The sequence below is a fragment of the Pelodiscus sinensis genome, chromosome 5, assembly GCF_052426305.1.
Source record: "Pelodiscus sinensis isolate ZL-2025 chromosome 5, ASM5242630v1, whole genome shotgun sequence".
Lineage (NCBI taxonomy): Eukaryota > Metazoa > Chordata > Testudines > Trionychidae > Pelodiscus > Pelodiscus sinensis.
In genome coordinates this window covers 131,409,777-131,434,912 of record NC_143056.1, presented here as the reverse complement: position 1 = coordinate 131,434,912, position 25,136 = coordinate 131,409,777, and the positions used below count along the sequence as shown (strand labels likewise).

The 25,136-nt window shown below is 48.8% G+C and overlaps 1 long non-coding RNA gene and 1 pseudogene across 2 annotated transcripts in view; one reads left to right on the top strand and one right to left on the bottom strand.

The window, feature by feature from the left end:
* LOC106732928 (integrin alpha-D-like) overlaps positions 1 to 16,979 on the bottom strand; it is a 29,495-nt pseudogene extending 12,516 nt beyond the window's left edge. The window contains exons 1-9 of the transcript XR_016349746.1: positions 16,500 to 16,979; positions 8,110 to 8,224; positions 7,871 to 7,974; positions 7,548 to 7,612; positions 6,117 to 6,293; positions 5,759 to 5,904; positions 5,150 to 5,303; positions 3,569 to 3,719; positions 1,618 to 1,766 (exon numbers count right to left, since the gene is read on the bottom strand). The product of XR_016349746.1 is annotated as an integrin alpha-D-like (transcript). The remainder of the gene's footprint in view (positions 1 to 1,617; positions 1,767 to 3,568; positions 3,720 to 5,149; positions 5,304 to 5,758; positions 5,905 to 6,116; positions 6,294 to 7,547; positions 7,613 to 7,870; positions 7,975 to 8,109; positions 8,225 to 16,499) is intronic.
* On the top strand, positions 6,971 to 13,581 carry LOC142829385 (uncharacterized). The gene is made up of 3 exons (XR_012903771.2): positions 6,971 to 7,628; positions 10,983 to 11,077; positions 12,908 to 13,581. It is a non-coding gene; the product is annotated as an uncharacterized LOC142829385 (long non-coding RNA).
* Positions 16,980 to 25,136: the final 8,157 nt, after the last annotated feature.

Genomic DNA, 25,136 nt, shown 5'->3' with positions numbered 1-25,136 from the left:
TTATAGCTCAGTCTAGCACCACTCCACTTTATAATAGTGGTTCAGTCAGAGAATAAGTTTTGTTTAGGTGGCATGTACAGGCAGCTAGAGCTTCGAGAAATTCACTTTGTTACTGTTGTGTGATCTTTTCCAGACACTGTTACTAACACCAGTAATGTTATTTTCCATGCCCAAATCTCTCTAGCCCAGATCCACAAAGGTACTTTTGTGCTTAACCCCCAAACGTAGCTTCCACTGTGATCCACAAAACCCCTGCATGGCTGCCACTGACCCCGGTAGGTCCCTAAAATAACATGGTGCCTAAGTTTTTGCAGTGGAAGCTTCTTTGTTCCTGTCTCAAAGGCAAGGCAGGTGGCTCACTGTCTTATTCTCAGCATATAGTTGCCTCTTGCCCATTTCCCCCCACATCTTGACCAGCATAGTCCACAAACTGGGATAAGACAAGAACTCCTCCACCTCTGGTACACTTGGCCAGAAGGGAAGGGGTTGACCAGAGGTCTGGTATTTCCCATATCAGAGCCCTAACCCCTGAGCTGTGAAATATTCTCACGTGGACTCCTTCAAATTCCCCTGTTACAGTTGTTCCACTTTAATTGACTAATTCAGTCTCCGTTGGGCCACAGAACATGTGCAAATGACAACCGCACTATGCCCAGTGGCCAGAGCACTCCCTGAGAAAGGGATGATCCCTGGTGAAAGCCTTCTCCCAAATCAGGGATTCAAACAGGGGTCACCCAAGTCCTAGATGAGGACTCTAAAGAGGGAGGCTATAGCGGGAAATTCTCTCTTGTCTCCATCAGTTGGGTTGGGAAGATCTTGGCAGCTCTGAGCATGCCTACTGGATGAGGCACCTGTGGGCTAGGTGGAAGAGTGCCTCTCATCCCCCATACATCCGTCACTGGCACAGGCAACTGCCTCCCTGCGTTTGTCTCAATGCCTAAGTCCTTTGGTGGGTCTGGTCCTCTGTGTAGACTATCAGGCCATGTCTACACTAGGGAACTATTTTGACATTACTAAATTTAACTTAAGTACTTGCATTTTAACAAATTCAAACTAGCATGTCCTCACTATGGGGAAGGACCGAAATTAATCTAAGGTAGGGTCTCTTAATGTGGATGTGCTGCCTTGGACTTACAGCCCCAGGAAGCACTCTGAGGAGCTGCGGGAGGCCTCCCAGAGGCCAATAAGTTTAAATTAGTGGTACCGGAGCATCCACACTAATATTATTTTGAAATCACTATTTTGGAATTAGTGTTACTCCTTCTGAAAAACAGGAGCACAGAATTTGAATTCAATGGCCTGTTACTTCAAAATAAGGAGTTTGGGGGTATGGACGCGCCACTTATAAATGTGAAGTTGTGGGATTATTTCGGAATCCTAGTATAGATCAGAGCTAAGCAAAGGTAACAGCAGTGGGATATTGGAGAGATGCTGAATGTCAGTTGTGATACACTTCCCTAAACCAGACAAATTTATCCCCCTGCCTGAGGCTCTCCCACTGAATTGTTGGTGAAGGTGAAGCCAAACATGAACATTACACAATGTTAAAATGTACACGCTTTCGTCAACCCCTCTCCCCCCACCCACACCCACATACACACCCATATTCCATATTACCTGCTCTCCCAGCAGCTCCGATTGGGCTACCCATCCCTCATCTTTGGCACCTTGGCTGAACAGGATGACTTTGCCGATGCAGTGGCAGAGAGAGATCCCAACCACATAGCTGCTCTTCCCATTGGCTGTGATGACCTCAAATGAATAACCTTAAAGGAAAAGAGAGACATGGGGAGGTGAGATGGGAAACAGCTGTACAAGAGTTCATGGGATGGATTTATCCATTCAGGATACCGCCTAATGTACTGGAGTTTCACTGAACCTCTTCTGATCCACCTGTCTGGATTCCCTTTTCCTATTTTGCCGAATTCAACTCTTGGGCCTCTTGCTAAGTAGGACACACCCAGCTGCACACACAGACTGAAGTCAGCTCTGTGTGACAGGACTCACCTAGCACTCACGCACACACCCTTTTTGGTGATAAACCCAAAATCATACTGTTTTGCTCTGTATAGAAAGGCCTGCGCTGCACAAGCTCATAAAATTTCACCCTCTCCCTCAATGTGGAGAGAGGCTCGCACAGCTCTTTGTGCCTCCCAAATATGAATTGCACAAACTGGCTTATAACTGTAACCAAGAAATTGGTTTAACAACTACAAAAAGTGTTTTGCTGGGACTTGGGTCAGACAGTTCCCCTTGTGCCGTACTATCTCGGAGAGGTTTCCATTGTACCCAGTTCCTGGGGTAACCCTGGTGCTTGTGCGCACTGCCCCAATGATCCGGGTAACACCTTTTACTGTTGTACCTGGAAAGCTGCTGCGGGTGTTATGAATCTCATCTCATGTTTCAGCAACATGTAAGCAGCCAAATGCCACCGCTTCACATACCACAATACGCATTACGATCTTATTGGATTGTTTGTCTTAGCAGAGCAAGACTTTTACAATGATCCCTCCCGGATCACACTTTTGTACAAACAGCTCCGCATCACGTGACCCTGGGGAATATTGTGGAGTCACGTCGACACAAACGGGGCTGCACAAGGATCCCTTTCCCAGAATTGAGGGGCAGGGGGATCCCGGGGCAGCGGGGGGAGGGGGACATTATAGGGAATATTAGGTGTCAGGTTGTCACAAACAGGGCTACACAAGGATCCCTTTCTGAGAACCGGGGTGAAGGGTCATCCCGAGGGGGGTGGGATCAGAACAATCGCCTCTCAGTGCCATTGGCATGGGACCTCGGGCAACTTCCCTGCCACAGGCCCTGCCCCTGCCCTACTTCTGCTCTGCCCCCTCTCTGCCCCTTTCCAGCTCCACCTCTGCCCTGCCACTTCCAGCTCCTCCCACACTTGCCCAAAGTCTCCTCCATAAGTGACTGGGGCGTTACTGGGAGGCCTGGAGTGGGGCAGCAGCAGAGGTCATCCCCCCCCCCCCCCCATGCACTCACAGCAGCAGCGGGATTGAGGTGACCCCGCAGCCTGCTCCGCTCCACCGCCCATCTGCAAACCAGCTCAGCCCAGCGGCGGCAAGAAGAGCACCCTGGCCCCCGCATGCCCGATGCAGGGCTGGGGGGAGCAGCCTGGGACCTGGGAGCTCCACTTCCCACTGCTGAAGTGTTGCAGAGCACAACAAGCTGGGGGTGGGTGCTGGGGCCGGGTCGAGCAGGCTGCTGGGTTGCTCCAGCTACTGCTGCCACAGTGCATGTGGGGGCAACAGGTCTCAGTCAGCCTCCGCAGGGGCCCCCAAAGACCAGCATGGGTTGGCTCTACCTAGATACAGCCACCTCGAGGGAGAGGGGGAATCTTTGGCTTTGTTCTTACTCAGATAAGCCTCTGGCTATGTTGATGTCCTGGGGATGTTGCTGAAACTCGGGTTCCCACTGCTCCCGTACAGGTATGTCCCACCCGCCCCGTCACAGGCTCACACTACTCCCCACTCTGGAGTCCCAGCCACTCCCTGGCCCATCTCTAGGGCCCCAGAGCCAAGGTGACCCCAACGCCCAGAACTGGTACCTGCTTTGAAGAAGATCTTCTCCTGCAGCTTGTTCTTAATGCACTCAAAGACATTAAAATTGTCCACCCGCAAGACGTGCTGGTAGCTGCGCTCAGAAGCAATCTCATGGAGTTCCTGTCGGGCAGCTTCGCTGGCGAAGTCCTGGCCAACCTTCATGGAATAGAGGAAGGTGCAGGGGAAACCAGGGCAGCAGTGTCAGTCACAGCCCAGAGCCCTGGGCACAAACCCGACTGCCCCAAGGACTGTCTTACCCAGTGGCAGTGGATGGGGAAGAGGGGCCCACTGGAGTAGCTGACCACAAGTCTCACTGTGGTGTGAGGAGAAGGGCCCTGGAGTTATAGAGCCAGTCTCATTTCAGCACCATGTTCCATGTATTATATCAGCAGCAGGGCCCGGGCCTCCCAGCGCCAGAAGCAGCATTCACGGTGTGCGGGGTAGGGAGGGGAATTTGATGCATCATGAGTGACAAGGCCTGAGTGAAGGGCCGTCCGGTCCAAGCAGGATTAATCACCTGAAGTGCCGTGGGGGCACTTTGGATGAACTGCGCCATGAGGCGCAGCACAAGGCCCGTGAGCCTGGCACTGCTTTGCAGCAGCTCCGGCTCTGTGTTATCAGTGCTGGGTGTCCACTAGGGCAACCAGAGCACACGGCGGCAGTGGAGGGTGGTGTGTGAGATGTGGCTGTAGAGAGAAGTCCCTTTGAGCATGTGTCTCAGCTAGCCTCAGCACGCAGCTACAGGAAGCGTCTGCCCGCTTAGTGCCTTTGATGATGCCTTGTAGCGTGGATTAAGGATGTTAAGGACTAGTCAACTATCTGATTAGCAAACGTTTTTCGGATAGTTGGTCGACTAGTCGATTCCCGCCCTTGCTGCCTTTATCTGATAGATGCAGCAGAGGGGGAGAAATGCGGTACTTCAAAGGGGCAGCCCCACACAGCTGAGCCCAGGCTCAGCTGTGCAGGGCTGCCCTTTTGAAACGCCAAGGTAGCGTTAAAAGGGAGAGTGATGTGGATGTAAAAACCTGATTTAATTACTGCCCTGGCTGTGGGACGATGTAACTTAATTGGACTTATGTGTGTTGTGTAAACCTCCCTTTGCTGCTGCTGCCCATCTCAATCTCTTCTACCCAACAGTTTAACGGAGATCAATGTCAACTGACTGAGACCAGTTTGCGAAGGATCAGAGCCGCTGTGTGAGCCCCAGGGTGTGTGTTTAAAAAAGACTTTATAAGAACCAGGTGACTTTGCTGTTTAGCTGGGGAGGGGGGGAGGCTGTATTTCAGGAACCCCTTCCTCAAATGATCCCAGATTTGGAGCCTAAAACCTAACCTGTGTCTCTAAGAGGCAAACAACATTTCATGGCCATTGGAGTCAGCATGTGGAAAACGTGACGTCTAAACTGGAAAGCGCCTCTCAACCTGACCAACAGGAGTTTCCGCTCTTCTATAAAGTCGCACATTGGCCCAGTGACAACCCAGCCTCAGTTTGTTTCCCTAACCAGATGGGAACTGTCCCCTCCCCCCACACACAGTCTCTAGACATGGCCTCAGATACACTCTAGTTCTCTACCAGCTGCGGCTCACCCCGACGGCATAGCGAATGATCCCAGCTCTCTCCACCTCCGGAATAACGTCTGAATAAGAAAGTGGGTCTTCATTTTTCTGCCCATCTGTGATCACAATGAGAACCTTGGTGGCCTCCTCCCGAGCGCCGCTCTCAGAGGTGAACAGCTCCCGCCTGGAAAAGCGGTGGAGGTGGGGAACACATGGGAGGGTGAGTGATACATAACCACTAGCTCCCATCCACTGCCTTGGCATTCCCAATAGCAAAGTCCTTTATAAGAGAGGTCAGTGACATTGTCTCCATGTTGTAATTGGGGAAACTGAGGCAGAGAGCATGGCTGTGACTTGCTTAAAGTCACACAGCAACAGAGGCTCAGGGCTGGCCATAGATCCCTGGAGTCCTTGCTCCTGGCTCTGCTCTAACCTACTAGTGCCCACCCACCTCCCAGAGTTAGGGACAGAGCCCAGGGGTCCTGATGCCCAGCTCTCTCCCTCCCCTCAGTACTACTAGTCCCCAGTCCGTCCCACAGCTGGGGAAAGAGCCCAGGAGCGTTGAGACCCTTTATCTAGCTTGCGGGCCCTGTCAGCCCTTTCCCTGTGGAGCCCACACAGGGAGGGCGTGATACCTACACCACTTTCCGGATGGCGCTGGCCGTGTGCGTTGTTCCGTGAATCTTCTCAATTCCTTGGACAAGGACGTTGAGGTCACGATTTCTCCTGTACTCCGTGAAGTTGAAGTGCTCTTTAAATTTATTGGAGTACTGCATGAGTGCGAACTGCAAGGGGAGGCCGGGGAAAGAGAGAAACAGCCCGAGGGGCGAAGGGTTAGAGAAGCTGGAATCAGACTCAGTTAAGGGCTGGGACAGACATTTGGGGGTAGTTGGTTCAGTGGGAATTTCTTTCTGGTTTTGGATGTAAAATCCATTGCTGCTCTGGGGCACTGGGCCAGGGCCAGGGTAAATAGGCAGGTTTCGCCTCTGCCTGTTACCTGCGTGTCGGTGCTACGGAAACTCTTCATGATCTCAGAGAGAAACGTCTTCATCTTTGCAAAGTCCCTGGGTAGGATGCTGCTCGAGCCGTCGATGAGGAGCGCGATGTCTGCGTTGAGTCTGAAGCACTCTGAGGTGACAGGGAAGACGTGCGTCCTGACTCACCACCACAGGGACTGAGAAAACCCCTCGGATAGACCTAGACCAGAGCCATGGGCCCATGCACACGCACCCTGTCAGCCACCTCGATCAGACCAATGGCCCCTCTGTTGCAGTGTCATCCCCTCCCTGCAATGAGGGGCACTGACAGAAGAACATGGAGGGAAAAATGCACCCATCTCCAATCGGCCCCTCTAGGCTGGTATCTGACCCCCTATCAGACACAGGGGCCCATCTAGACCCATCTTCCCTCCAGCTCCTATTGCCTGGGCACCCACCCATACCCCAGGGCGTGAGTACCCCCCACCCACCCTGCTTTAACTCCTCACCTGGCTGGGTGCCTGGGCTGTGCTGCAGTTTCCGGAGGGTCTGGTGCAGAAGGAAGCAGGAGTCATTAATTGCCTCCCCCAGCTCCTGCCAGGGCGGGATTAACGCAGGCAGCAGGGCCGACAGCCACCATGGGCCCCTGGGGCAAGGTGTGTGTCTGGGGGGGGGGTGTGGGCTCCACACCCCCAGAGGGGACAGGGCCTCAGGTAGATGGAGCTGACCAGCAGCTGCCAGAGCTCCAGACCCCTTAAAAATCACCAGGCCCTGGGGCAGTTCCCCTCTTTGCCCCCCGTCCGCCGGCCTGAACACAGGGGCTTTGGGGCTGCAGCCGTGGGTGCAGGTGCCACAGGCAAGGGAAGGCATCGCCTTCCCACAGGTGCCTACGCTCTCCAGCAGGGCTGGGCTGTGGCGTGGCAGCCCCGCCCTCTGACTGGCCTGGAAGGATGCAGCTTCAGGGCTGGGGTTGGGGTTTGGTCGCTGTCGCTCTGGCGACAACCCAGTTACAACACTTCCTGCTGCGCTAGGTCACAATCACAGTTACCGTGGCAACATCGGACACTTGCCTCCATCCCTCACAAGCGGGGTGGCAGCAGGGGTCCCCCCCATTCACCACGGCAGGAAGCAGAGCCCCCTGGGGCTGGGGGAGGGTGGTGGGGTGGCATGGAGCAGGCTGCTGGGTCGCTCCGGCTCCTGCTGCCACAGTCAGTGCAGGGGGGAGGCAGAGGGACCCTGCTGCTGCCCCACTCCAGGCCTGACCACAGGATGTTTGAGGCCCCACCGTGAGTTGAGCGGCCACTCTGAGCCATCCACAGACATCACCCAGTAGTCACCTCTGCACCACTGCTCCAGCCACGCTAACACCGCCCAGTTACCACCATCTGTGAGCAGTGGCCTTTGGGGGGACCCGGGTCCCAGCACCCACCTCCCCTGGGCGTGGTACCTACCAGGGGTTGGGGGCCTCGGGCAGCCGGAGACAAACCGAGGGACGTGTTCATGGCATCAGAGGGCCCTGAGGAAGGAGAGAGGTGAGCAAATCAACCCCACTCCTGTCCCAGCGCGGAGGATAGGCCGGAGAACGCCTAACACCCAGCTCTGACCACTGGGACACACCACCACAGCTGGGCCTAGGATCCAGGAGTCCAGGCTCCCCTCCCAATCCTGCACCCTCCACTCTAGACCCCACTCCCCTCCCAGAGCTGGGGACAGAACCCATGGGTCCTGGCTCCCACCCCCGTCCTATTGCTGCACCCACAGCACAGGGTCCTACTCTGGGTGGGGCTCTTCTGGCAGCACACGGAGCCCGGGTCACATGTGTAGAATTTGCTGGTTACATTCTCATCTCCCATCTGCTGCAGGTCCTCGACGCTCAGCCTGTGGGGAGAAAACAGGGAGTGTCGGGGATGCCCCATCACACCCAGGGGAGTGGGGCCCAGGTGGGGCAGCCCAGCTAAACAGGCCCCTTAGCATTGGGCTCCAGTCATGTGGGGTCCCATATTCGGCCCTTACCTTCCAGAGCAGGTGCTCCCGAACTGCACTGTGCTCTGTGTGAACCCCACACCTGACACCTGGAAGATGGTGGGTCCCTCCACATCCACACTGTATCCACAGCCGGGGGCCAGCACTGCAGGGGTTAAACAGTCTCCAGTTAGAGCTTCCCCTGTGGAGGACAGGCGAGTGACTGAGAGCTGGGGGTTGGGATGTGGGGGGCTCAGGGCAGGAGGTTGGGGTGAGTATGAAGGGGAGCAGGAGTCAAGACAAAGCATTGGCTGGGGGAGACTCAGGGACTGCGGTGTAGGGGTGCAGGGGTCGGGGTGGGGTGGGGCTCAAGGCAGGTGATGGGGACATGAAGAGGTGCAGGGGACAGGGCAGGGGGTGCATGTGTGAGGTTAAGGAGTTTGGGGGGGGGCTGAAGCGACTTGCTGTTCTCCCTCCAGTCCCTGTCAAGGAGCAAGAGCAAAGTGCCCAGCTCATCTGCCCCCTTCCCTCCCCAGCCAAAGTGAGCCATGCAGCAAATTGGGCACTTTCCCCTCGCTCCCTGACAGTGATGAAGGGGAACAGCCAGTAACATCTTTGAATGAAACTGGAGGGGTGGGGGAGTTTCAGCCCCCTCGGTCTTCCTAAAAGGACTCCTGGTAAATGGGCTTAGAACTGGGTCAGTCCCAGATGGTTTCACCTGCCTGGCTGCAGGCTGCTCAATGTGACAGCTGGTAGCTGATCCCCAGGGGCCAGGCTGGGAGCACTCACTGCCTCCTTCTGAAGCCAAGCGCCCCAGCCTGCTGGCTCCTTCTGACCACAGCAGCACACTGGGGTGCACCAGCTCATTTTCACCTCTGGTTCGGTCTCTTTCAACAGTAAGAACATAAGAATGGCCAGACTGGGTCAGACCAACGGTCCATCTAGCCCAGTATCCTGTCTGCAACAGTGGCCAATGCCAGATGCCCCAGAGGGAGGGAACACAACAGGAAATCCTCATGTGATCCCTCCCCTGTCTCCCACCTACAGAGAAACAGAGGCTGGGGACACCATTCCTACCCATCCTGGCTAATAGCCATTGACGGACCTAACCTCCATGAATCCATCTAGCTCTTTTTTGAACCCTGTGACAGTCCTAGTCTTCACCACATCCTCTGGCAAGGAGTTCCACAGATTTACTGTGTGCTGAGTGAAGAAAAACTTCCTTTTGTTTGTTTTAAACTTGCTGCTTATTCATTTTTTTGTGCCCCCTAGTTCTAATATTGCAGAAATAAGTAAATAACTCTTCCTTATTCACTTTTTCTACACCAGTCTTGATTTTATAGACCGTTATCATATCCCCCTCCTTAGTCTCCTCTATTCTAAGCTGAAAAGTCCAAGTCTTTTTAATCTTTCTTCATATGGGACCCGTTCCAAAGGCTTTTGGAACCTTTTCCAATGCCAATATATCTTTTTTGAGATGAGGCAACCACATCTGCATACCATATTCAAGTTGTGGGCGTACCATGGATTTATGTAGAGGCAATAAGATATTTTCTGTCTTATTCTCTATCCCTTTTTTAATGATTCCTAACATAGTTTGCTTTTTTGACTGCGGCTGTACACTGAATGGATGTTTCCAGAGGACTATCCACAATGACTCCAAGAGCTCTCTCTTGAGTAGTTGTAGTCAAATTAGTCTTCATCATATTGCATTGATTATATTTTCCAATGTGCTTTACTTTACATTTATCAACATTACATTTCATTTGCCATTTTGTTGCCCAATCACTTAGTTTGGTGAGATCTTTTTGGAGTTCTTCACAGTCTGCTTTGGTCTTAACTATCTTGAGCAGTTTGGTATTATCTGCAAATTTTGTCACCTCACTGTTTACCCCTTTCTCTAGATCATTTACAAATAAGTTGAATAGGATGGGTCCCAGGATAGACCGTTGGGGGACCCCACTAGCTACCTCTCTCCACTCGGAAAACTGACCATTTATTCCTACCCTTTATTTCCTGTCTTTTAATCAGTCATCAATCCAGTTATCAACTAGCCGCTGAGTTATGTCAGTTCTGAGGGCTTTGCTTGCTTTGGTGATTCTCTCTCTTCTCTTTGGTTTTATGAGAAGCATTCCCATTCCCATTTTCCTGCCACAACCAAACCCTGAGCTTCCATTACGTTACGAGAAGAGGAAGCTGCCGACCAAACTTGGGGGGAGTTCTTGATCAAACAACAGACAAACTCTCCAAAATACATTGTAGAATCAATTTAGAAATTTTGTTGTTTTTTATTTGGCAGTACAAACATAACCTAATACAAATATTAAGGGAGTGATTAGCATGACCACAGGATGTAACATTAAATGTGGAAAAGCTGTAAATTGGGAGGCATTTTTTAAAAAGAGTAGACCATTAAACATTAAACATTTAAAAATATACTTGACAATTGTGGACTAGAATGTTTACTTTTTTTTAACAGAGCAGCTTCAGCTGTTCTTCCCTTTGTTATGTCATTAATCATTTGTCTCCGTTGTCTTTGGCTTTCGTCCTCAGTTCCAAAGAAACAATCTTGGCCAGGTGGCTGTAATCCAAACAGTGCAAATTCCTCTCATTCTTATCCCTTTGTATAGCAGCCCCTTTACTGTGTTTCCTGATCTACTGAGTCATTATTTTCCAAAGAATATAACAAAGTGGTTTGATAAAATAGCTTTTGACTGCTTAACCTTATATTCTTGCTTTGCCAAATCATAGGTCATGCACTCAGGTTCAGCCACATAATAGCCACACTAGCCCCCATGGCCTGCAGCACATTGCACAAATATCCAGAGCTAGAGACATTTCTACAAGGGAATCACCACAATCTCAGTACATTGTTCCTGTGGGTGATTGCTCTCACTGGTTAAAAATGTCCATTGTATTTCCAGTGTGAACGTGTTTCACTTCAGCTTCCAGCCACTGGGCCGTGTTAGACTTTTCTGTGCTGGACTGAAGAGCCCATCATCAGACATTTGTTCCCCAGGTCAGTATCTACAGTTCAAGATCAGCCCCCTTCACCTTTGCTTGGTTAATCTAAATAGCGATAGATGGAGCGATGGGATTGCATCAGGTGGTTTTCTAATGCTTCGGTCAGTCTCACAGCTGTTCTCTGAGCCCCCTCGAATTTATCAACATCCTTATTGAGCAGTGGGCTGCAGAACTGGCCACAGGAGTCCAGCAGCGGTCGCACCAGATCGAAATGCAGAATAAAATATCATCTCTGCTCCTACCAGAGATTCCCCTGCGTATGCCTCCAAGCACTGGCTGCAGCATTGCACTGGGAGCTCCTTGGCTCATGTCATTCTCAGTCTCTCTACCAAGTCTCTGAATTAGCGCAGGGGGGACGGGGGCTGGTAAGCTTGTGTCATGGGAATCAGAGCTGAGACCCACCAAACTCATGCCACACACACAACACCAGGCAGCCAATCAGTAGCAAAAGCAAGTCCCTAATGCACAGCGTAGCCAACTCCCCTGCTGTAGCACTCCCCTCCCTTCTGCCCTCTCCATCCCTGCAAACCCAGCCCTGTGAAGGAGAGTCCCCTTGGAACTGCCCCCTTTAGACCTGGAAGATGGTAAAGACACCCACCTTCCCCCCCCCCCACCCGGAGCTGCAGGAGGAGCTGAAATGGGGCAAAGTGGGGGTGGGGGGGCAGAATCGTGGGGCTGGGTGGTGAGGTCTGGGGGCAAGGGAGCTGAAGATGGGGGAGGAGTTGAAGTGGCCTCCCCAGTCTTCCCTTCATCCTTTTTCAGGCCCCATTTCCTAGTCTGTCCCAGCCCATCCCCCTCATCCTCAGCCCCCCCAAAGCCTGCCCCCCAGCCCGGGCCTCACGAAGTGGATGTGTCATTGAAGCAGGCAGAAGTGGCTGTGGTTTTACAGATGGACCGAGCCATTGCAAACAGCATCTCCCCCTCGCACCCGTCGGCAGGTCTGTTCATCAGGATATGCAACACGAGCCACTGAGTAGTCAGGGCCGTATGAAGAGGGGGCGCAAAGGGTGCAAACACACCCACTTCATGGTCCCCCAAAGAAGCATGAGGGGAGGAGTCAGCCCATCCTCCCAGGCAGTTGCCCAGATCCTGCTGACACAGCACCCGGAACAGCCCCCGTCCTCAGTCCCCCCACCCCTAAAATATCGCAGTCCACATTTACCAAAAAAGCACACCCCCCCCCCCCGAAAAAAAATTCCTGCATATGGGCCTAGCAGGGCACCTGAAATTAGAGGCACCATTCTCAGGTGCCCTGTGGGTGTTATGCATGGCTAAGGGGCTGCTCTCATTTAGTGTCCCCTGTCTCCTCCCCTCCTCCTTGCACCTGCCAAGGGTCCTGCTGGCGAGAGGGTAGAGAGTTGATGGGCTCTTCTCCGGCCCCATCTGCTCACCCAGAAGCTCATGCCATGGGGTTTCATGGCAGGCTTCGGGGTTTCTGGCTCCTGCGCACTGCAGAGAGCTGGGCTCCCCGGTGGCATGTCTCCGCCTTCCCCCTGCGGGTCCCTGCTTCATATTCACTTCATATTTCTAACCTCACAAACCAGAACGACCCGCACAGATACAGTAGTCAGTCAGGGCATGACAAGCTTTCCAGCGAGCGGCTACTGGTCCTGGTTTGCATCAAGCATATTTGAGTTCTGCATAGTCACTCCTGTTTCCACGGACAATGCAAGGACGCAGCATCACGCCTCTCCCCTGAGCTCACTGCTAGAGGGCTGGACCGTGTCCACGCTCTCCTCCCTTCTCAGAATTTCTGTTTGGCTTTGGTTCCACATCCCCCCAGTATTCCTAAACCCAGTGATGCCACATTCTTGTCTTTCCAAAGATCTGGATTCCTCTTCCTTCCAGGACTAGCAGGAGAAGCTAAAGAAAGGAGTGTTGAACTGAAGAAAGCAGCTGAAGAAAGTTCTGAACTGGTTAAAAAAAAAAAAAAGTCTTGGCAAGGCAAATAGAAGAGCTGGCTGCTGGAGACAGAGTCAGGAAAGCTGCAGAGAGAGCAAAAGAAGCTGTGGAGAGAATTGCTAGCTCAGAATAGAAATAGAAGACCAGAAGAAACTGTATCCCGTGGAAAGTCCAGGGAATAACAGCATGGGTATGTGTTTTGATTGGAACAGGGCAGATAGGTTTAATCAGGTGAATGTCATAACCCAGCCCCAAAACAAGTATGAATGTGACTAACAGGGAGATTTGCGAAGAGGGGTATATGACTCTTAACAACTTTCTGTGTGTAACCAAACACACCACAGCTTTCCATGCAAGTAACACCTCATTTACAGCAAAAGTTAAGTATGGAACATTTCCAGCCCACTTAATTAGCCTCATTAGTATGGGTACTACTATTGACAGGGTTTTTTCTTTCCTTCCTTTTCTGTTATAAATTCTGGGTTCCTATTATTTTTCAGGCCAGTTTCCAGTTCATCTGGAAAAGGGGATTTTGCCCATGAAAGCTCATGATGCTAGATATATTTTTGCTGTTCCTAAGGTGCCATAGGACTACTTGTTGTTTTCAAATATACCCCAACACTGCCACTTTTCACACAAATGCAGTAACTGTGGGCTCAGGAGAACAATTTTCCTCCCTCGTCTCTGTGACACCCTTTTAGATACTTGAAAACTGCTATCGTTTCCCCTCTCAGTCTTCTCTTTTCTAAACTAAACAAGCTCAGTTCTTTCAGTCTTCCCTCATCTCCTGTTTTCTAGACCTTCCATCATTTTTCTTGCTCATCTCTGGACCTTCTCCAATTTCTCCACATCTTTCTTGAGATGTGGTACCCAGAACTGAACACAATACTCCAATTGAGGCCTAATCAGTGCAGAGAAGAGCAGAAGAATGACATCTCATATCTTGCTCACAACACTCCTGTGAATGCATCCCAGAATCATGTTGGCTTTTTTGCAACAGCATCACACTGTTGACTCATATTTAGCTTGTGGTCCACTATGACCCCTAGATCCCTTTCTGCAGTATTCCTTCCTAGGCAGTTGCTTCCCATTTGGTATGTGTGAAATGGATTGTTCTTTCCTAAGTGGAGTCCCTTGCATTTGTCTTTATTGAACTTCATCCTATTAACCCCAGACCATTTTTCCAGTTTGTCCAAATCATTTTTTGAGGAGTAACGTTAGTTCGAAACAAGGGGTTTGATTCGAACTAATGTGGCCTGGAAAGGACTTTCACTTTTGAATCAGCTGGCGATCGGAATAGAGTGCAGTCAAGATTATGCTAATGAAGCATGGGATATTTACATCCCGGCTTCATTGATTATTTCAATGCCTACATTTGCATCCCTCATTGAAACTAGGGTGCAAGTGTAGACATACCCTCACACTCCCTTCACGGTTACAGCAAACTGCTTGCAAAAACTACCAAGAAGATTATTTTCTTTGGGCCATGTTTGTATTTGCTGCACTGGAGATTGAGCTTCTGGTCTTTGATTTAGTAGGTCTAGTTAAGACATGCCAAATCAAACTCTGAGAGTGACTCCGCTTATACTGATATTCCTGGTAGTCACGAAGAGTAAGGGAAACATTCTCCTTCCCCTTCCCCATGCCCTGCAAAAACTACCAATTCAAGATGGATTCCAGCATGCTCATATGTATTCATAGGATTAATCACAGTTTAGGTTTGAGCACCAAGCCATTACCGGGCCTTAAGTACCACCAATGGCTTTCACTAGAAGTCGTAAATTAATAAAAGAGGTTTCCATTTAATATTTTTAATTTCACATTTCTATGTGCACAAATGGAATTTTTGCTTTCAGGGGATGTCATGGCTCCTTCGCCACTCTGGAACAATAAATGTAGAGGAGGGAGTCAGCAAATGAACCCCTAAGCCTTATCAACCAGGCTTTGGTATAAAACTTCCCCCCAAAATCTTTAAAAACCCTAGATTTTGGGAATAAAACTTCCACTGCCACCACCCAAGTATTGATGTGAAAAATCAGGGGAAAGATCACTTGGGAAATCTCACCCCTAAAGTACAAACCAGGACACCCTATTAACCAGTACCAGGTTAATAAAAAGAAAAGAGAAAACTTTTATTATCACCACAATATTCCTGTTGCAAACATAATGACTAGATGGAATAATAACAAAATATACTCATGGAGAAACTCCATAGGCCTAGAACTTAAGTTACAAAAAAAAGCCAAAACATTTCTTAAAAAGTGCACAGACATCAGATCCCATACACAAACCATAAAACAATAAAACCTGACGGATTTATCTAAACTTTACCCTACTTATAGAAAGTAAAGAAAGTCTTTTCTTGGAGGGAGACATAGTGTCTATCCCCCTCAATAGCTGGAGAGAACTGCTCAGGACAAAGGAGGGGGGAAAACCAAAAATTCCTTTGTCCCAGTTTGAAATTCCTACCTACATTCCTATTGGCCATTCCACCTGGCTAGGTAAGGGACATAATTAACCCCTTAGTCCCCAGGCTGCTGGCTAACCCTCATGATCATGACAGAGAATGACAAGTTTTACAATGAAAGAGTACTACCCCTGTTTTGCGTGTTTGAGTTATGCATATTTCTATATGCAAAACCATTTATATAGAAAATATGAGACTGCAGCCTCACAAACCATATTAGACATTTTTGTAAAATGTTTTAAACAGGTTTTAAAACTGGGGGCAGATATGGTTGGCCAGAATTAGAGTAGGTTGAATTTGGTTAAAATGGTTTTAACAAATGGTATGTGGCAGGTAAGCTTCTGTTTGTGTTTCTAAAAGCAATTTGGGCATAGGGGCATCAGTTCTATAATACTACATAGGGCCCCATAAACACTCAGGACAGCTCTGCCAGCCCCACACCCTACTGAACAGACAGCTCCACAGCGAAGGGGAGATGCACCTGTGACAGAGTCTGGGGCTACGTCAAGACTGCAGTACTTTTCTGGGATACTGGAGCTATTCCAGAAAAGCAATGCCATGTCCAAGGAACACGTCCATTTTTTCAGAAAATGTTTCGAAAACGCAGACATTTTCCTTCTACTAGGAAGAAGGGACGTGTCGAAAGAGGAAGGTTTTCCAAAATTTGGTGCCGTGTAAATGCTCCAAATTTCACAAGAGCCTCTTTCGAAAGTCAGTCAGAAAAAGATACTCAATTTGTGCATCACAGAGTATGTTTCTTTTTCTGATTTCACTTTGTAGTGTAGACCTAGCCTGGGGGAACAAAATCTAAGAGTCCGGATTACCAGCCTCCCTCTTGACACGAGGGCTAAGGAGAGAACCCAGGAGTCCCGGTGCACAGGCCCCAGGCTGTAACCCACCAGACCCCACTCCTCTCCCAGAGCCAGCCTAGGACAGGACCCAGGAGTCCTGAGACTCCAGCTGCTCCCATCCCCCTGCCAGAGGGGCACTCGCTGGGCACCTGTGAGGAGGATCCCAGCTCTTCCCAGTGCCTGTGGCTGGCACTTACCTGCGCACAGGTAGAGGAGCAGAGGCAGGGGGTCCATCCTGTGCTAGTCCAGGGGCTATAGATGCTCTCCTAGGACGTGTGGGGTTCCAGGGCACTGACTGGAGAGGAGACACCAGAGCTCAGAGGAAAGAGACGTGTTATCTGAAAAGAGAGGAACACGAAAGTGGGGGTGGACAGGAAGGAATTAGGAATGTTACACAGGGAGGGAGCAGAGTGAAATGGAAAGTAAAATCAACAGCACCGAGATTCCCCAATTGTCAGACACGTGCATGCAGCTAAATGGAGACAGATGGAATTCAAACAAATAAGAAAGACCAATTATATATACCCTGAGCTTTTGCATGCCCCTCCTTCCAATTCCCACTAGTGATCAGCTAGTCACTGATGGGAAAAATATACCTGACCAGCCCAGGTCTCCTCTGGTGAAGGGGGGAAGGCACTCAGGGTATTTCCAGGTTAGGTTGGGGGGCGTGGGGCTCTGGCTACAGGGGAATAGGTCTTGGGGCTCTGGTTGCAAGGGGTGGGGCAGGAAGAAGGTTAGTGAATGGGGAAGCGAAAAACAATACCCAAAAAGAACTAGGGGGAGAGGGAGAGAGAGAGAGAGAGAGATGTAACCAGCTAGAGAGGGCTGGCAATGTAACCAGCTTAACATAAGAACGGCCACTGCCGACAGTGGCCAATGCCAGATACCCCAGAGGAGAGAACAGGGAATCATCAAGTGATCCCTCCTCTGTCATCCATGTCCAGACTCTGACAAACAGAGGCCAGGGATTCCATTCTGGGCCAGCCCAACCTGGCTAAAACCTGGTTTAACCATGAAAGCTCTTTATTCCCGGTGGTAACCCTACAAGGGGAACCAGACCAACACACCCGTTACAATATTAAATCTAACTGAAATCTGATTACAAAGCTTAGAGCTAAGAAGCCAGAACTGATCACGCAAGGCAGGGTCAGGAGGATGGACCTGGGCGGGGGGGGGGGGGAGAGTCCATCACTCCATGAAGCTTGAAGGGATCAGGGTTCCCAGATGGTGCTGGTAGCTGGGGGTCCAGAGTGTTGGAGACAGGCAGAGAGAGCTCCCAGCACAATCAGACCCAAGCAGATGAAGTCCCAGTGGAACTGGTACAGAATTCAGATCCCGGCATCAGATGGCTGGAGCATGAGGAGGGGTTTTTGCAGGGAAACAACAATGGTTCAAGGGGGGCACTAAATTTGTTAAGGGTACATGGACAGTTCCAGGGAGCATCCCGAAGTTGTTTGTTTCATGCTAGACAACAGGAACTGATCATATGGGCGGTGTTCCCTCCAGGGAACTCATAATGCAATTAGGCAGCTGCAGTGTTTTAGATGCCAAGAGAGGATTTATGACTAGAATTGGACGGATAATGACTGATCTGGGGGTGTGTGCAGATGTGGGTTTGTTAGCATATGGAGCAAAGATTTCCCATTTGGCCAATGCTTCCCTGCTTTCTGTGTCCCAGAGCTCAGTGCGGTTCTTGCTTTGGAAATGCTGTTCTCCATTCTGTATGCTAATGGACACGCCTTCCTGTCCCATGTGTAAGCAGGACCTGTCAGTTCTCCAACTCCAGAGGGGGTCTCCACAGGATTATATAGACAGGGGCTATCCCCACTGTTCTCAGGGATGGGGGTGGGACATGCAGCCTTTCCCCTCTAGGGGCACTGGATCTGAGCAGCCTCAGAGAAGAGGACCTGATGGCGTAGGGGGAAAGGAATGGGAGGAGGAGCTTTTCCCCTCTAAAGGTGCCAGCTCCAATCCAGCTCCAGGGCATCAGAGCTGGCTGGCTGGAGGGGGTGGTTGGCGCCAAAGAATGGGATATGAGGCTTAGTAAGTGAATCTCATGTGCTATGTTCATTAGATCTAGAATGAAAGAAGTTGGGTCTCAGGTTGGATAGGAACACACAGCTGTGCAACTGGGCACCAGGGAAACAAGGACTTTGTGAAATGGGCGTATGGACACCACTATACAACACTCAAAGGTGCTTTGAGCAAATGATCTCATGTAACCCATCAATCTGCATGTCACGACCCTCTGGTTCTGTTTATTTTACTTGGATGTGTAAGATAAATTAGACAAATGGAGGAGGAATCTTGTGGGGGTGTTAAATGTGTGAACGAGAGGCATCAAGGGTGTCACCCTCAGTGTCTTGATGAGCAACTGTTAAACAATCTCTTTTGTCCTAAGTCTGAGCAGTGGTTGGTGGGGAGTGGCCTCAATTCTTTAAAAAGGAACAGGAGAGCAGGGGCCTTGGTCTTTTGTCTGGGCTGCACCTCAGGGAAGGAGCAGAAGACCCCAGTGCCCCAGCAGAGACAGCCCTGGATTGGAGGGGCAGCTGGAAAGGTGGTTTCAGGGTGAGTTTGAAGAGTCTGTACTGAGGTTTCAGTGTAGAATTAGCCAAGCTTTTTTGTTTCTTTTGATTTGTAACCTGCTTTGCTCTGCCTGTTCTCACTTATTACCACTTAAATCCGACTGCTTCTACTTAATGAAACCACTTTTATTTACTTACTATCGAATCCAGTGTAATAATTATTACCTGGAGCGGGGGAACCACCAGTGTGTACTTTTCCCCTTTCATTGCTAAAGGGGGCTTACCTAAGTAATTCCTTCAGGGGACTTGGTCCCATTTGGGGAGGAGTATCCCAGGAACCTGGGCCCGAAACTGCACTCTCTTTGGACCTGAAGAGATTCAGCGTCTGTACTGCTGCTCGGTGGGGGCAGGGATCTTAGTTCAGGCACTGGGCTGGGGGAGAACAGGGGGCTGGCCCAGCAGGACTAGATGGTGAGAAGCCCCAGAGAGCAGGAAGGTGAGTGGCAGTGGCTATATCAGCACCCCAGGAGGCACCCCCAAAGGGCCGTCTGTGACCCCATGACAGGTGCTTTGTCTACACTAAGTTTGGCCTGCTTCCTTTGACCCTTACCTGGTTTTGTGGTCTTTGGAGGCTCTTTCGGTGTCTGCTATGTTGGCTACTTGTGCAACCAACACAACACGCAGAAGAGCCAAGTATGCAGTGGATGGTCATCATCACCGACAGAACAGGAGACCTGTCAGGACCCCACACTAGTGAATCCTGACTACTACATTGGTGACCCCAATGAGATCTGTAAGCAAGCGAGCTTTACCTCTGTTGGAATTGCGATCTAACACGACACCAAGCCATGAGCCATGGAACCCCTTAACCCCTCCTGAAAATCCTCATAGACTGTTATATGTTATAGCCATGCAAGGCTGCTAGTACAAAAGGTGCATATGGATTTCAAAACTATAGCGGGGAAGAAACATGTAATATAATTTGTAAGGCTTGAGCACAGACTGTAGCCTTGACGTGTGGAATGCTGCAAACTGTAATGATGGCTATTAAATGGTTAAGACAACACGCCACAGAATTGGTGGGGCAAGTAACAGAAATAAAGAGAGGGTTAAAAGACGCAAGAGAAAGATCAGAGCCCTGGACCAGAGCCCTCCTGCTTGTCTAACAGGGCAGTGAGCAATCCAGACACAGAAAGCATAGAACGTTGGGAAAAACTGTGAGAAGCTTACTCCAAAGAGATGTGCTGTCCCCTGTTATAAACATTGGTCATCAACAGCAGGCTTCAGGTATGGAAAAAGGTGGCCTTGGCAAAATTAGAAGATGAGACCTGGCCCACTGCAGTGCAACCACACCCATATGATAAAAGCCTGGTTCCAGTTAAACTAAAACCTAGACTGGTGTCTGTCAAAACGGGACAAGTAAGTGCACAAGAGGGAGAAGTAGCAAATAGTACTTTCACTGAATAAAATGAAGGGGGAAAATGGAGAGTTCACAGAGCAGATTGGAAAACAAGAAGCTGCCATTTGCTCGTAGGGTAGTGATTAAAAAAGAATTTGAAATTGAAAAACCCTGATTCAGCAGGTTAACAAGGATTAACGCATTAACACATGGAATTTCCCAAAAACAGATAAATGCCACCTGGAAGAAAAACTTAAAAAACAACCGGTCTCACTGTAGTATCTTTAAGACGCTAACGAAAAATACAGGCACTCACGAGCTTTCATGGACACCACCCACTTCTTCAGCTGACAAATATTGAGCAAGAGGCACAGAGGTTCAAATATAAAGCAGAAAAATAGGAGGAGGGGGAGGGAAAAAACTGTCAATTATAGTGTCTGTGCAAAATGAGGCTGATCGAATGGGAGCAGAATATTCCTGGCTGCTGGCATGGGGGAGCCGCTGAGGCGGGAAAGAAGGCCCCTGGCAATCAGGAGGGCTGGGCGGGAAAGATCCCACTGACCGGAGTGGAGGGGCCCGCTAGCCAGGCCAGAAAGCCCCACTGGATGTTACCCCACCATGAGCCCTGTCCTCATCCACCACACCTCTCCCTCTCTCTCTCTCTCACCCCCCCCCCCACAAGCTTCTGTCCTACCCCCCCCCAGATCTGCAAGGCTCTACCCTGACTCCTGCACTCGCCGCACTGCCAGCTTCCTGCCCTGATGGACCCAGGCAATACTGGGTAACTCTTCTAGCTGAAAAACAAACCCTTGTAAGGTTGTGTCATAGGCACACATATGTACTCATATAACCTATATATATATATACATACTGTATCCATATTATTCATCCAAATTAATTATTTGGGAGTGCTTCTAAAACTCAGTCACAAAACTACATGCCTCACTTATGGTCCCAGGCCTGCCATAGAAGACTAACCAAAACTGGCAAATAAAATCTCTCCATCGGTTGTATGAGGGAATGTACAGACTAAAGGAGAAATGGGTCGTGAATGTGTGAATGGTAAAGTAAGGAGGACACATAACAGGGAAGTAACCTGAATCATAGAATAATAGAACACTAGAACTGGAAGGGACCTCAAGAGGTCATCGAGTCCAGTCCCCTGCCCTCACGGCAGGACCAAGCACCATCTGAGTCATCCCTGACAGGTGTCTGTCTAACCTGCTCTTAAATATCTCCAGTGATAGAGATTCCACAACCTCCCTAGGCAATTTATTCCAGTGTTTAACCACCCTGACAGGTACAAAGACTTTCCTAATGTCCAACCTAAACCTCCCTTGCTCCAATTTAAGCCCATTGCTTCTTGTCCTATCCTCAGAGGTCAAGGAGAACAATTTTCCTCCCTCCTCCCTGTGACACCCTTTTAGATACCTGAAAACCGCTATCGTATCCCCTCTCAGTCTTCTCTTTTCTAAACTAAACAAGCCCAATTCTTTCAGTCTTCTCTCATCGCACCTGTTTTCTAGACCTTTCATCATTTTTGTTGCTCTTCTCTGGACCTTCTCCAGTTTCTCCATATCTTGCTTGAAATGTGGTGCCCAGAACTGGACACAATACTCCATGAGGCCTAATCAATGCAGAATAGAGCAGAAGAATGACTTCTCCTGTCTTGCTCACAACCCTCCTGTTAATGCATCCCAGAATCATGTTTGCTTTTCTGCAACATTGACTCATATTTATCTTGTGGTCCTCTCTGACCCCTAGATCCCTTTCTGCAGGACTCCTTCCTAGGCAGTCGCTTCCTATTCTGTATTGGGAAATGGATTGTTCTTCCCTAAGTGGAATACTTTGCATTTGTCTTTATTGAACTTCATCCTATTAACCTCAGACTATTTTTCCAGTTTGTCCAAATCGTTTTGAATTTTGATCTATCTTCCAAAGCACTTGCAACCTCTCCCTGCTTGGTATCATCCGCAAACTTAATAAGCAGGGCTCGACAATTAATGTAATCTACTAATCCGTGGCAAGTAGATTACAAGCTGGCACAGCTGCGCAGCACGGTCTGCACGTGCACAGCGTGCCGAATCGTGCGGCTGGTGAGCGGGGCTCACCACCGCTTGGCAAGCCCTGTTAATAAACATACTCTCTATGTCAATATCTAAACCACTGATGAAGTCGTTGAACATAACCAGTCCCAAAACAGACCCCTATGAACCCCACTTACAGCCTTCCAGCATGACTGAACCAATAACTATTCTCTGAGAACAGTTATCTAGCCAGTTATGCACCCACCTTACAGTAGCCCTGTCTAGGTTTTATTTCCCTATTTTATTGATAAAAAGAAGGTCATGCCAGCCCATATCAAATGCTTTACTAAAGGCTAGGTATACCACGACCACTGTTTCTCCCTTATCCACAAGACATGTTATCATGTTAAAGAAAGCTATCAGATTGATTTGATATGATTTGTTGTTTACAAATCCATTCTGGCTGTTACCTAGCACCTTATTTTCTTCCAGGTGTTTGCAGATGAATTCCTTAATTGCTTGCTCCATTATCTTCCCTGGCACAGAAGTTAAACTGACTGGTCTGTGGCTTCTTGGGTTGTTCTTATTTCCCTTTTTATAGATGGGCACTAGATTTTCCTTTTTCCAGTCTTCTGTAATCTCTCCTGACTTCCATGTTTTTCAGAGATGATAGCTAAAGGCTGAGATACCTCCTCTATCAGCTCTTTCAGTATTCTAGGATGCATTTCATCAGGCCCTGGTGACTTGCAGACATCTAACTTTTACAAGTAATTTTTAATTTGTTCTTTTATTTCAACTTCTAAACCTACCCCATTTCTACTAGCATTCACTATGTTAGCATCCTGTCACCATCAATATTGACGAAAACTGAAACAAAGAAGTCATTAAGCACCTCTGCCATTTCCAAGTTTCATGTCACTGTTTCTCCCTCCTCACTGAGCAGTGGGTCTACCCTGTCTTTGGACTTCCTCTTGCTTCTAATTTGTAAAATGTCTTCTTGTTTCCCTTTATGTCTCTAGTTAGACTGAGCTCATTCTGTGACTTTGCTTTTCTAATCTTGCCTCTGCATATTTGTGTTATTTACTTATAATATGCCCTAGTTTCCACTTTTTAATGACTCATTTTTTATTTTTAGATCATGCAAGATCTTCTGGTTAAGCCAAGGTGGTCTCTTGCCATACTTTCTAACTTTCCTATGCAGCGGAATAGTTTTCTTTTGTACCCTTAATAATGTCCCTTTGAAAAACTGGCAACTCTCTTCAGTTGTTTTTCCTCTTAGTCTTGCTTCCCATGGGGACCTTACCTACCAGCTTTCTGATTTTACTAAAATCTGCCTTCCTGAAATCCATTGTCTTCATTTTGCTGTTCTGCCTTTTACCATTGCTTAGAATCATGAACTCTATGATTTCATGATCACTTTCACCCAAGCTGCCTTCCACTTTCAAACTCTCAAGCAGTTCCTCCTTATTTGTTAAAATCAAATCTAAAACAGCCCCCCTCACCCAGGTGTTTTCTCACTCTTCTGGAATAAAAAAAGGTATCCTATACAATCCAAAAACTTACTGGACAATCTGTGCCCTACTGTGTTAGCTTCCCAACATATGTCTGAATAGTGGAAGTCCCCCATCACCACCAAATCCTGAGCTTTGGCTGATTTTGTGAGTTGTTTAAAAAATGCCTGATCCACTTCTTCTGCCTGGGTAGGGTAGGTGATCTGGAGTAGACCCCTAGCATGACATCATCCTTGTTTTTTACCCCTTTTAACCTAACCCAGAGATTCTCAACAAGTCTATCTCCTGTATCCATCTCCACCTCAGCCCAAGTGCAGAGAGGAAAAGACACTGCCCAGCCTTCTTGAGATGGCACTTTTACTCATGGTTTTGTTTCTGAGCTCTGTTTGTGTTTTTTTCCCAAATTAATGCTGAGTTCCTTCCCTCCCGTTTATTCAAATTTATTTTCTAACTCAGACTCTGTGCCTGCAAACGGCGAAGCATTGACTGTCATGGGGTAGTGTGTGAATTTCCCAGGTCAGTGTGTGGGGGCTCCAGCCAGTTCCATGTGGGATAGATGGAGATGAACTTCTAGCCCTTGTCTACACTAGGGAATTAATTCAAAGTAATCTCCCCACTTCACCCCCCCCCCATTATTTCAAAATAATAAGCAGAGTGTCTACACTACCAAGCCTATTATTTTGAAATAACAGGGTAGTTATTTAAAAATCTGTACTCCTGCTTCCCTGGGGGAACAATGCTTAGGATAGTCAAGACAGAAACAGACTGTGAGGGACTCCAAAAAGATCTCACCAAACTGAGTGATTGGGCAAAAAAATGGCAAATGAAATTTAGTGTGTATAAGTGTAAAGTAATGCACATCGGGAAAAAAAACCCAACTATACGTGCAGTATGATGGGGGCTAATTTGGCTACGACAAATCAGGAAAGAGAGTTATCATGGATAGTTCTCTGAAAACTTCCACACAGTGGGCAGCGGCAGTCAAAAAGGCAAATAGGATGCTAGGAATTATTAAGAAAGGGATAGAAAATAAGACAGCATATCTTACTGCCCCTATATAAAACTATGGTACACCCTCATCTTGAATACTGTGTACAGATGTGGTCTCCTCACCTCAAAAAAAATATTTTGGCCTTGGAAAGGGTTCAGAAAAGGGCAACTAAAATGATTAGGGGTTTGGAATGGGTCCCATATGAAGATGGGTTAAAGCAACTGGGACTTTTCAGTTTAGAAAAGAGGAGACTGAGGGGGGATATGATAGAGGTCTATAAAATCATGAGTGGTGTGGAGAGAGCGGATAAAGAAAAGTTATTTATTAGTTCCCATAATAGAAGAACTAGAGGACACCAAATGAAATTAATGGGTAGCAGGT